Raw genomic sequence first — 9676 nt, 5'->3', positions numbered from 1 at the left:
TTTCGCGCAGAGAGCGAGGCTTATGCTTCAATTGCGACGAACGCTACCATCGTGGTCATCGTTGCAATTCTAGGGTAAACCTCTTAGTGGCTGATGAGGACGAGCAACCCGCTGAAGAATATAACGTGTTGGGCCTGGAACCCGACCCGCCTGACCCATCTGTTCTAAACGAAGCCCAACTCAACTTGCACTCTCTCACTTGACCATTAGCACCAAAAACCTTGCGCTTTTTCGGCCTTGTTGCTGATCATCAGGTGTTAATCCTTGTAGATGGGGGTAGCACCCATAATTTCATTCAAGACTCCATGGTTGCTGGATTGGGCCTTATTCCTCGTCCTACCATGCCTTTGAAAGTTATGGTGGGCAATGGTCAATTCCTTCATTGCCACCAAGTTTGTCAAGCGGTGCCACTGACAATTCAGAACATTGTCTTCCTCGTTGACCTTCACATGTTGCCTCTGTGTGGTGCCAACGTTGTACTGGGGGTCCAGTGGTTACGCTTTCTAGGTCCAATCTTAACGGACTACACCTCACTCTCGATGAAATTCATGCATAATGGACGCATTATTGAATTCACGGGCGAAGATACTTCCACCCTCCAACCTCTCACTTCCAACCAAGTCCGGCGTCTGGTTCGCACTGCCGAAGCCAGCATTTACTTCCACCTTTTCGTTATCCCCCTAGACGTATCCCCTTCCGATACATCCAATCCTCTCTGCCCACCCGCAATCCAGTCACTCTTAACCAAATTCGCCTCACTGTTTCAACCTCCCACTACTTTCCCTTCCTCCCGGCCAACAGACCACCATATCCACTTAACCTCAAATTCACAACCTGTTAATGTGCGCCCGTATAGATATCCACATTATCAGAAAGCTGAGATTGAATCACAGGTAGCTTCTATGTTGCAGAGGGGGATTATTCGCCCAAGTACGAGTCCATTTTCTTCTCCGGTGCTCCTCATTCGGAAACACGATGCAACCTGGAGATTTTGCGTGGATTACAGAGCACTTAATGCCCTCACTATCAAGGATCGTTTTTCAATACCTACGATAGACGAGCTATTGGACGAATTAGGTGGCGCTTCCTGGTTCTCTAAATTAGATTTATTACAAGGTTATCATCAGATTCTCATGTCTGAAGAAGATATCTGCAAGACTGCCTTCCGCACACACCATGGGCACTTTGAATTCCGGGTGATGCCCTTCGGGCTATGCAATGCCCCCTCGTCCTTCCAAGCCACAATGAATACAATCTTTCGTCCTTACCTTCGTCAATTCATTATTGTTTTCTTTGATGACATTCTAATTTACAGCGCCACGTTGGAGGATCATGTGCTTCATTTAGAGCAAGCTTTTCAAATTTTGTTGCAGGAACAATTCGTCCTGAAACTTTCCAAGTGCATGTTTTCTCAACCTCAAGTTGAATACCTGGGCCATGTGGTATCGACACAGGGAGTTGAACCAGTGATGGCCAAGGTGCAGGCCATACAGCAATGGCCGAAATCGCAGTCAGCACGCACTCTCAGGAGTTTTTTGGGCCTTGCTGGTTTCCATAGACGCTTCATTCACGGCTATGCAACCATTGCGGCCTCTCTGACCAAATTGGTCACGGCGGATCCTTTTCAGTGGACTGAGGAAGCTCATGCTGCCTTCGTTCACCTTAAACAAATGCTGACATCTACTCCTGTTTTATGATTGCCAGATTTTTCCCTCACCTTCACGGTGGAAACAGATGCTTCTAGGACAGGCATGGGAGTTGTGTTGTCCCAACAGTGCCATCCCATTGCGTATTTTAGCAAAGCTTTTCCTCCGAAAATAATGGGTGCTTCGACATATGTTTGAGAATTGTTTGCAATCACTACTGCCGTTAAGAAATGGCGCCAGTATCTCCTCAGTCGCCGTTTCCATATCCTGACTGATCATCGCAGCTTGAAGGAGTTGCTTACTTAGGTGATTCAAACACCTGAGCAGCAAATGTATCTCGCTCGCTTGATGGGATATGATTACACCATCATGTATCGTTCCGGTAGTTCCAATAAGGCTGTAGACGCATTTTCCAGGTTGCCGGAATCTTCTTCCACTAATTTAATGTTTTTGTCAGTGCCCTGTTTAACCTTTTTGCAGGAACTCCGACAACAATTGAACCAAAACAATGAATTTGTTCAACTCCGCCAATCTATCCTTGATCAACCAGATGTCCATCAAGATTTTTCAGTCACTAATGATTTGATCCTCCATAAAGGACGTATTTGGCTTCCCCAAGCTCTACCTTTTACTTCAACACTGCTCTCGGAGTACCATTTTACCCCAACCGGCGGCCACATGGGCATAGCCAAGACCTTAGCACGATTGACGGAGAACTTCTACTGGAAGGGAATTCGCTAGGATGTAGAACGCTTTATCGCTTCCTGTGTTGATTGCCAACACACAAAGTATGAAACTCGCAAGCCGGCGGGATTGCTCTGCCCCTTACCGATACCCTTGCACCCATGGGAGGACTTATCCCTCGACTTCATCACAAGGCTCCCGGCGTTCCAAGGCCATACCGTTATTCTCGTGGTCGTTGACCGCTTCTCCAAAGGCATTCATCTCGAAATGTTGCCCACGCGACACACTGCATACACGGTGGCCGTTCTCTTCATGAATCTCGTCGAAAAACTTCATGGAATGCCCCGCAGCTTAGTTTTCGATCGTGACCCCTTATTTCTCAGTAGGTTTGGGCAGGAGCTTTTTCATTTGAGTGGCACGAAGCTCAGGCTCAGCTCTGCATATCACCCTCAATCTGATGGACAGACCGAGATCCTGAACAGAGTGATCGAGCAATACCTTCGCACTTTTGTTCATAGGAAGCCATCTTCCTGGGGCAAGCTCTTGCGATGGGTGGAATGGTCGTATAATACCTCTTGGAATTCAAGCTCCGGTCTCTCCCCGTATGAGATTACTTTTGGTAAGAAGACTGTCAATTTTCCACGATACTTGGAAGGTGATTCCACCATTGCTGCCGTTGAAGACATGCTCACTGATCGTCAAGCTATTTTCGAGGAAATTAAGAAGAAATTGGAGAAAGCCCAGAGTCGTATGAAACACTTTGCTGATGCTAGAAGGCGCGATGTTCACTTCAACGTTGGCGACATGGTCCTGGTCAAACTACGACCACATCGTCAGAAGTCAGTGACGGGTTAACCCAGTGGGTTCTCCAAACATGACAAGACATTTTATGGGCCTTTTCGGGTCATTGAGCATATTGGGCCAACAACTTATAGGCTTAAGTTACCAGAGGATGCTCATATACACCCTGTCTTCCACAGTTCACTCCTCAAGCCTTTTCGTTCTCCAGAGCCCGATAATGACCAGTATTGCAGCACATTGCCTGCTCGCTATGAGAATGATCACCTTGTGATTACCCCGTTAGCCATCCTCAACACGCGTAACTCTGCAGATTCTAAACTAGAGGTCCTTGTTCAATGGCAAGGTTTATCACCTGATGATACCACTTGGGAGAACTGGGATCAGTTGCGTGAAGCTTATCACCTTGAGGACAAGGTGCTTCCGGAAGGGGTGAAGGATGATAGCAAGGCAGCAGCAGCTAGAGAAATTAGACCAAGAAGGAAGAACAGAGCACCAACATCCCTCAAGGACTTTGTCTGAGCAGGATTGCTGAGCTGGATAACCGTTTCTGCTGAGCTGGACATCTAAGGATCTGTGCCTTGATCCTGTCTGCCATTACTAGGAATATTCTCTCATTTCTGTTAGGACTTGTCATCATAGAATTACAAATTTTGTTATTGTAATCCATTATAAATACCATCTAATGAAATAAGGTAGAGTATGAATTGAAAACACAAAACTTAGCTTTCTTTTATTTTAGGAGGTCTGGCCCTCGAAGTCCAGAATTGTCCATTGCGTTCCTAACAACTTGTCTAGGAATCAAACTCAAAGATGAGTTGCTTATCAAGGTGACAGCATTCTTGTAAGCTCTAATAACAGTACCCAGCTTGCTTTCCATGGAGGATGGAGAATGCAAACTGTCAAAGAAATACTTACAGTCCATTTTGAAAACAACATTTTGCAACATCAGATCATGAACCCATGTTATAGCAACCAATAAAGAAGTTCTTGCTTCTAGTGCTGGAAGAACACCAGTTCTGTAGGATTTAATGGATGCTACAAAAGCACCTTCAGCATTGTCAATGCAAGCACCACGCCCAACGGTTTTTTCCTATTGAAAAATTGTTGTGTCTATATTACACTTTAGTGTACCTGCAGTTGGCTTTTTCCATTGAGAAATGCTAGCACCCTAGGATACTATATGTGAATGTGCTCCAACAATTCTGGATTTGGAAGAATTCCTCCTGGGAAGGATATAGTCCTTGGCTAAATTAAATGAAACAATAGCTGGTTTCTCAATATCATCCCATACTTTTTCATTCTGACAATGCCAAATGTACCAACACTACCACAATGTAATCTTTAGCAACATTTTTTTATCTAATACTTAATAAAAATGTGACTAAAAATTTTTTATGACATTCAAAAAATGTTACAAAATTATGAATAAATGTTACTAATGTTTTTTTATGGCATTCGAAAAATGTCACAAAATTATGAATAAATGTTACTAATGTTTTTGTAACATTTACCAAATGTTGCATAATCCATGTTATTAAAATCTTTTTGTGATATTTTTAGGCTTTAGCAACATGAACTATATACAACATTTAATAAAGTATCGTAAAAACATATCAATAACATTTATTTATAATTTGACAACATTTTTTAATGTGACCAAAGGTTTTTAGTAACATTTTTATTAAGTGTTAGACACAAAAACTGTTGTTAAAAGTCACATGTAATAGTGCGAAGCGTGGAAATAAAATTAAGTTGTCCACTATTGGTTGGATTATGCATCGACATTGAGCTTCAACCCAAAGAGTAGTGATTCTTGAGCATCCAAAGAAAGTGTGTCATGTCGTTTCTGGCTCCCTGTTACACATTGGGCAAATGATGGGGCATTGAACTCCTTTTGTAGATAACCAGAGTCTAGTTAGGAGGCAATCTCAAACCAATCTCCATATGAAGAGCTTTATTTTTTGAGGAAAATGCATATCCCAAATGAGCTTCTAGTCACCTTCCACACGTAAGTGAGAAATCAATAATTCCATGGCATGATAATACGCAAACTTGATGGTGTAATCTTTGTCCTTGCTATAATTCCACACCAGTTTGTCTTCATCCTCTACAAAATGGATTGGCATGGATAGAATCTTGCAGCATCACTCGAATTGAAATTATGCTGAATATCATCATTGGGCCAAGTTTTAGTAGTAGGCTCAATGAGTTCACAAACTCTAAGATCTTCCAAACTATCTCGGGTTGTCAGTATCGCGTAACCAAGGATCATTCCATGCAATGAGGCTTTTACCATTTCCCAAACGCCACCTAATGCATGCTTAACGACCACCTGTGAAGAATAGATGCTACGCCAAATAAAGCTTGGGTTGTGGTCCAAATTAGCTTCCAAAAGGTTCCCCTAAGCAAAGTATTTAACTTTGAAGACTCTAGTTACAATAGCATCTTAGTCAGATAGGAATTTCCAACCTTGGTTCTCTGCATGGCTGAGTTAAAGCCATAAAGATGACGAAAACCCAAATCTCCATGTTCTTTTTTCTAGGTTACGTGATCCTAATTAAACTAATTTATCTCTCTTCCAGAATTCTTATTTGGGCCCCACCAAAAAGAATTTAGCATGTTTTGAATCTCATCACCAAGGGAATTAGGAAGCAAAAAGGTACTCATGCAATAGGATGGGATTGCCTGGGCCACTAATCTTCTATTATATATATACAAACAAGGCTCTGACAATGCCATCTGAGCCTTTTTTTTTGCCACGGGTCATCTTGCCAACAATCCACCTTCCTGCCCAAAAACGTCATTGTCAAACATTTATTTTTTTTATTTTATTAATTTATTGCATTTCTTCTGCTTCCCATAAGAAATGTCAAGCGCCCATTTTTTTTTTACCATTTTCCCGTTCTCACTCACCGTTTTCCATTCTCATTCTCTCTCTTCATAACACTCTTTCTTTTTACACTTCACACCAAATGTCTGCACTCTTTCTCTCTCTTAATAACCCACTGCAATGGAAGACAATGCCTTGGTGTTGTTGTGTACCGGTTCCGTTTTCATCACGTGAAGAAAAAAATAGATGTTCTTCCATTTCGTGTTTGACGTTAGCTACGCTAGAGCTAGAACCTCAACAGGTTCGTGTTGCTTTTGTTCTGCCTTTGTTATGTTTTCTAAGTTCCTCAGCCTTCATCCTGTTTGTTTGCCTTGAATTTACAGCTCAAATCTATATCATTGGGCTATTTTCTTTAGTTTCATGACCCTTCGACACACAAAGGCTTGATTTTTTTTTTCCATTGTTCTGCCTTTGTTTGGATTTGTTAGTTCTGGCAGTACAAAAGATTTTTTTTTTTTGTTCCTCACCCTTCTTGACTAAGGTTGAGCATTGTTCTTGCTTTACATTTAGTGTTTCTTTTGTTCTGCTTTTGTTTTGTGGCCTATACCCACATTTTTGTTACTTTTTTTAACTATTTTACTTTTAAAGCCTTCGTCCTATTATCTTTTAGAACACAAAGGCTTTGTTATTTTTTCAATTGCTCTACCTTTTTTTTTATTTGTTTGTTCTCGCAGTACAAAAGATGAAATTTTTTGTTGTTCCTCCTGCTTGGTCAAATTCAAATTTTTTGCCTTTCATTTCTATTGCATGTTCATCATTTTGTGTGCTTCGCTTTTGTGCTTTTCCAAGACCTAATTTTTTTGGTTTCTGGGGGTTTTTCCTGTGACGGTCGAATGGTTCACATAAGTTTCTCATATGTTCTTCCATGTGTTCTTCGATTGTCTGCTTTTTTTTGTGTGTTCCTCACCCTTCTTGACTGTGGTCCAACATTTTGGGTTTCTTGGGGTTTTGCCGGTCAGATTCGAATGTTTCCCATATGTTTCCCCTATTTTTGTTGCATGTTCTTCTATTCTTTGCTTTAACATCTTTAACTTTTCTATATACTGACTGCACTTTTGCTATTTTCTTGGCTGAGAACAACAAACAACAAACAATCCGACAACGACAACTCTCAGAAACGGACGCCATTCATAGGTATCCGATAACTACAACTTTGTTTCTTCCCCATTTCTTCATTTGTTTGTTTATTAATGCGGTAATGGAGTTTTGATGTTAGATTCATTTATGCATTTAGGTTACAACTTTAGTGATGGAGAGGAACAGAAAGGAGAGTTCAGACGAATGGAGAAGAACGAAAATGGGAAACGGGACAACGGCGAGTCACTGAATCGCATCGAACAAAAATGCCTATTTTTATCTTTTTTTGTGTTCCATGTTTGGACTCATTTCTTTACCGTGTTCATCTTTGTATTACTTACAAAAAATGACGTTTATTACTATGATTAATTTTGAGGTTCACGAGTGATCTTCAATCTTCTCTAATATCTTTGTTCTTATTACGGTAACGTATCAACGTGTACAAAATCCCTGAAGTAGATATTCTTGACATTTGTGCTTATACAGGTTAAAAATAAAAATAAATTATTTTTAATGCTTCTGTGTTTTCTTTCCTTCAATTTCCCACTATTTTATGTCTTCTACGTTTTTGCTGCTTCAATATCAATCAACATTTATTATTTTCATCAATGTCAATCAGCATTTATTATTTTCGTCAATGTCAATCAACATTTATTATTTTTTGTCTTTTATGTTTATTTTGCTGAATTAATGTTTCCAATAAAAATAATGTTGAACTTCCAATCCCATTTTGAATTTAACTGTGTGACATGATGGCTTTTCGATATTCCCCTTGCATCTGATAACAATAATAAATTAAAAAATAATAATAACAAAAATATTTTTTATAATTAATAATAATAATTAATAATAATGATTTATAATAATAATCATTTATAATGATTTATTATTATAATAATAATTATTATTATAATCAATTTTAAATATTACAGTATCAATTTCAACATATTATTAAAATCAGCTTCAATTTTGTATTTGTTTTTGTCGTAGCCATTGTCAATTTATTAATGTTTTATTAATAAACATATTTTATTCGTATTTCTGTTAATTTTCATTTCAAATTAATAAGTACTTAACCGTCATAAATTTCAAATTAATATCCATTCTTTTTTTTATTCCAAAACAATATTAGAAATTAAAATACACAAACTTAAAAGGAACAAAAAACAAACAAAAAACTTATAAGGATCAAATTGAAGAAAAAAATCAACTTACAAGAACGATTAAAATTAGAAATATAAACTTAAAGGGATAAAAAATAATAAAAAAATATTTATGGATCCTGAAAACATATTTAAGTAAAAAAGAAATGTATTGAGATTACAAAATCAGGAGGGGGAGAGAAAGGATAAGATTTCTCTTAATAGATATACTAGATAAATACTAACCAATGTCATCAAAAGTTAAAAAGAAAATTATTGAAAACAGTAATGACATACCCTGCCATAATTTTTAATGCAATGTAATATTCAATACAAAATTTCTGTTATTAAATCTTAAACCAACACAAGCTAAAACGATCTAATAGACATTTAAAATCTGTTCCTTAACCATTAATGTCAAGTGGATGCAGTTATTGTTTTGTTACTAAAAATTTTATGTTACTTAACGATCAATTTTAAATATTGTATTATCAATTTTAACATATTATTTAAATCAGCTTCGATTTTGTATTTATTTTTGCCGTAATCGTTGTCAATTTGTTAATGTTTACTTAATAAGCATATTTTATTTGTATTTTTGTTAGTTTTCATTCCAAATTAATAGGTACTTAATGAATTTTAATTATTTTGTTAGGATATTAAAATTATCATGATTTTCAAATTAATAAGCGTATTCTGTTAGGACATTTAAATAATTTTAGTTACAAATACTATTTTTTTTAAAAAAAAATGCAATCAACAATTTAAATGCACGGGTTTTAGTCATGTGCATCTCAAAGGTTCTTCAATCAAAAAGAAGAAAAAAATGCAATCAACAATTTGAAGGCACGAGTTAACACTATTAATATCTGATTTTGATCATGTACATTCCAAAGGTTCTTCAATCAAAATAAAAAAAAAATACAATCAACAATTTAAAGGCACGAGCTAATACTACTAATATCTGATTTTAGTTATGTTCATTCCAAAGGTTCTTCAATAAAAAAAAAAAGAAAAAAAATGCATCCAACAATTTGAAAACATGGGCTAGCACTACTAATATCTAATTTTAGTTATGTGCATCCCAAAGGTTCTTTCACGTGCCTTCCTTTCATATTTTTATTAATATTGTAAGTTCAATACCTTTCAGTATCAAATAATTTTTCAATTTCTTTTTAATTTTGACTGAACAGTTTATGATTTGTTTTGATTAATAATGGACTTAATTCGTTAACTTATATTTTTCTCATATCTTTTTTCTGTCTCTTGATGTTTCATAACTTAGTGTTCTTGATGTTTCATGACTTAGTGAGGTATATATTATCCAATAATGTAAGCGTTTGATCCACATATTTTTATTGTATATCCTTTCTTTTATTTCAAACAATATATCAAACAATATATAATATTAACACATTACCTTAAAATCATACTTT

At 37.2% G+C, this 9676-nt stretch overlaps 1 long non-coding RNA gene across 1 annotated transcript; it reads left to right on the top strand.

Moving 5' to 3' along the window:
• The first annotated feature begins 4762 nt into the window (after nt 1–4762).
• Nucleotides 4763–7612, top strand: LOC114379704. The gene is made up of 2 exons (XR_003659566.1): nt 4763–7155; nt 7256–7612. It is a non-coding gene; the product is annotated as an uncharacterized LOC114379704 (long non-coding RNA).
• Nucleotides 7613–9676: the final 2064 nt, after the last annotated feature.

The sequence above is a fragment of the Glycine soja genome, chromosome 12 (genome assembly GCF_004193775.1).
Source record: "Glycine soja cultivar W05 chromosome 12, ASM419377v2, whole genome shotgun sequence".
In the NCBI taxonomy this organism is placed as follows: domain Eukaryota; kingdom Viridiplantae; phylum Streptophyta; class Magnoliopsida; order Fabales; family Fabaceae; genus Glycine; species Glycine soja.
This window is presented reverse-complemented; position numbering and strand designations above follow the sequence as displayed.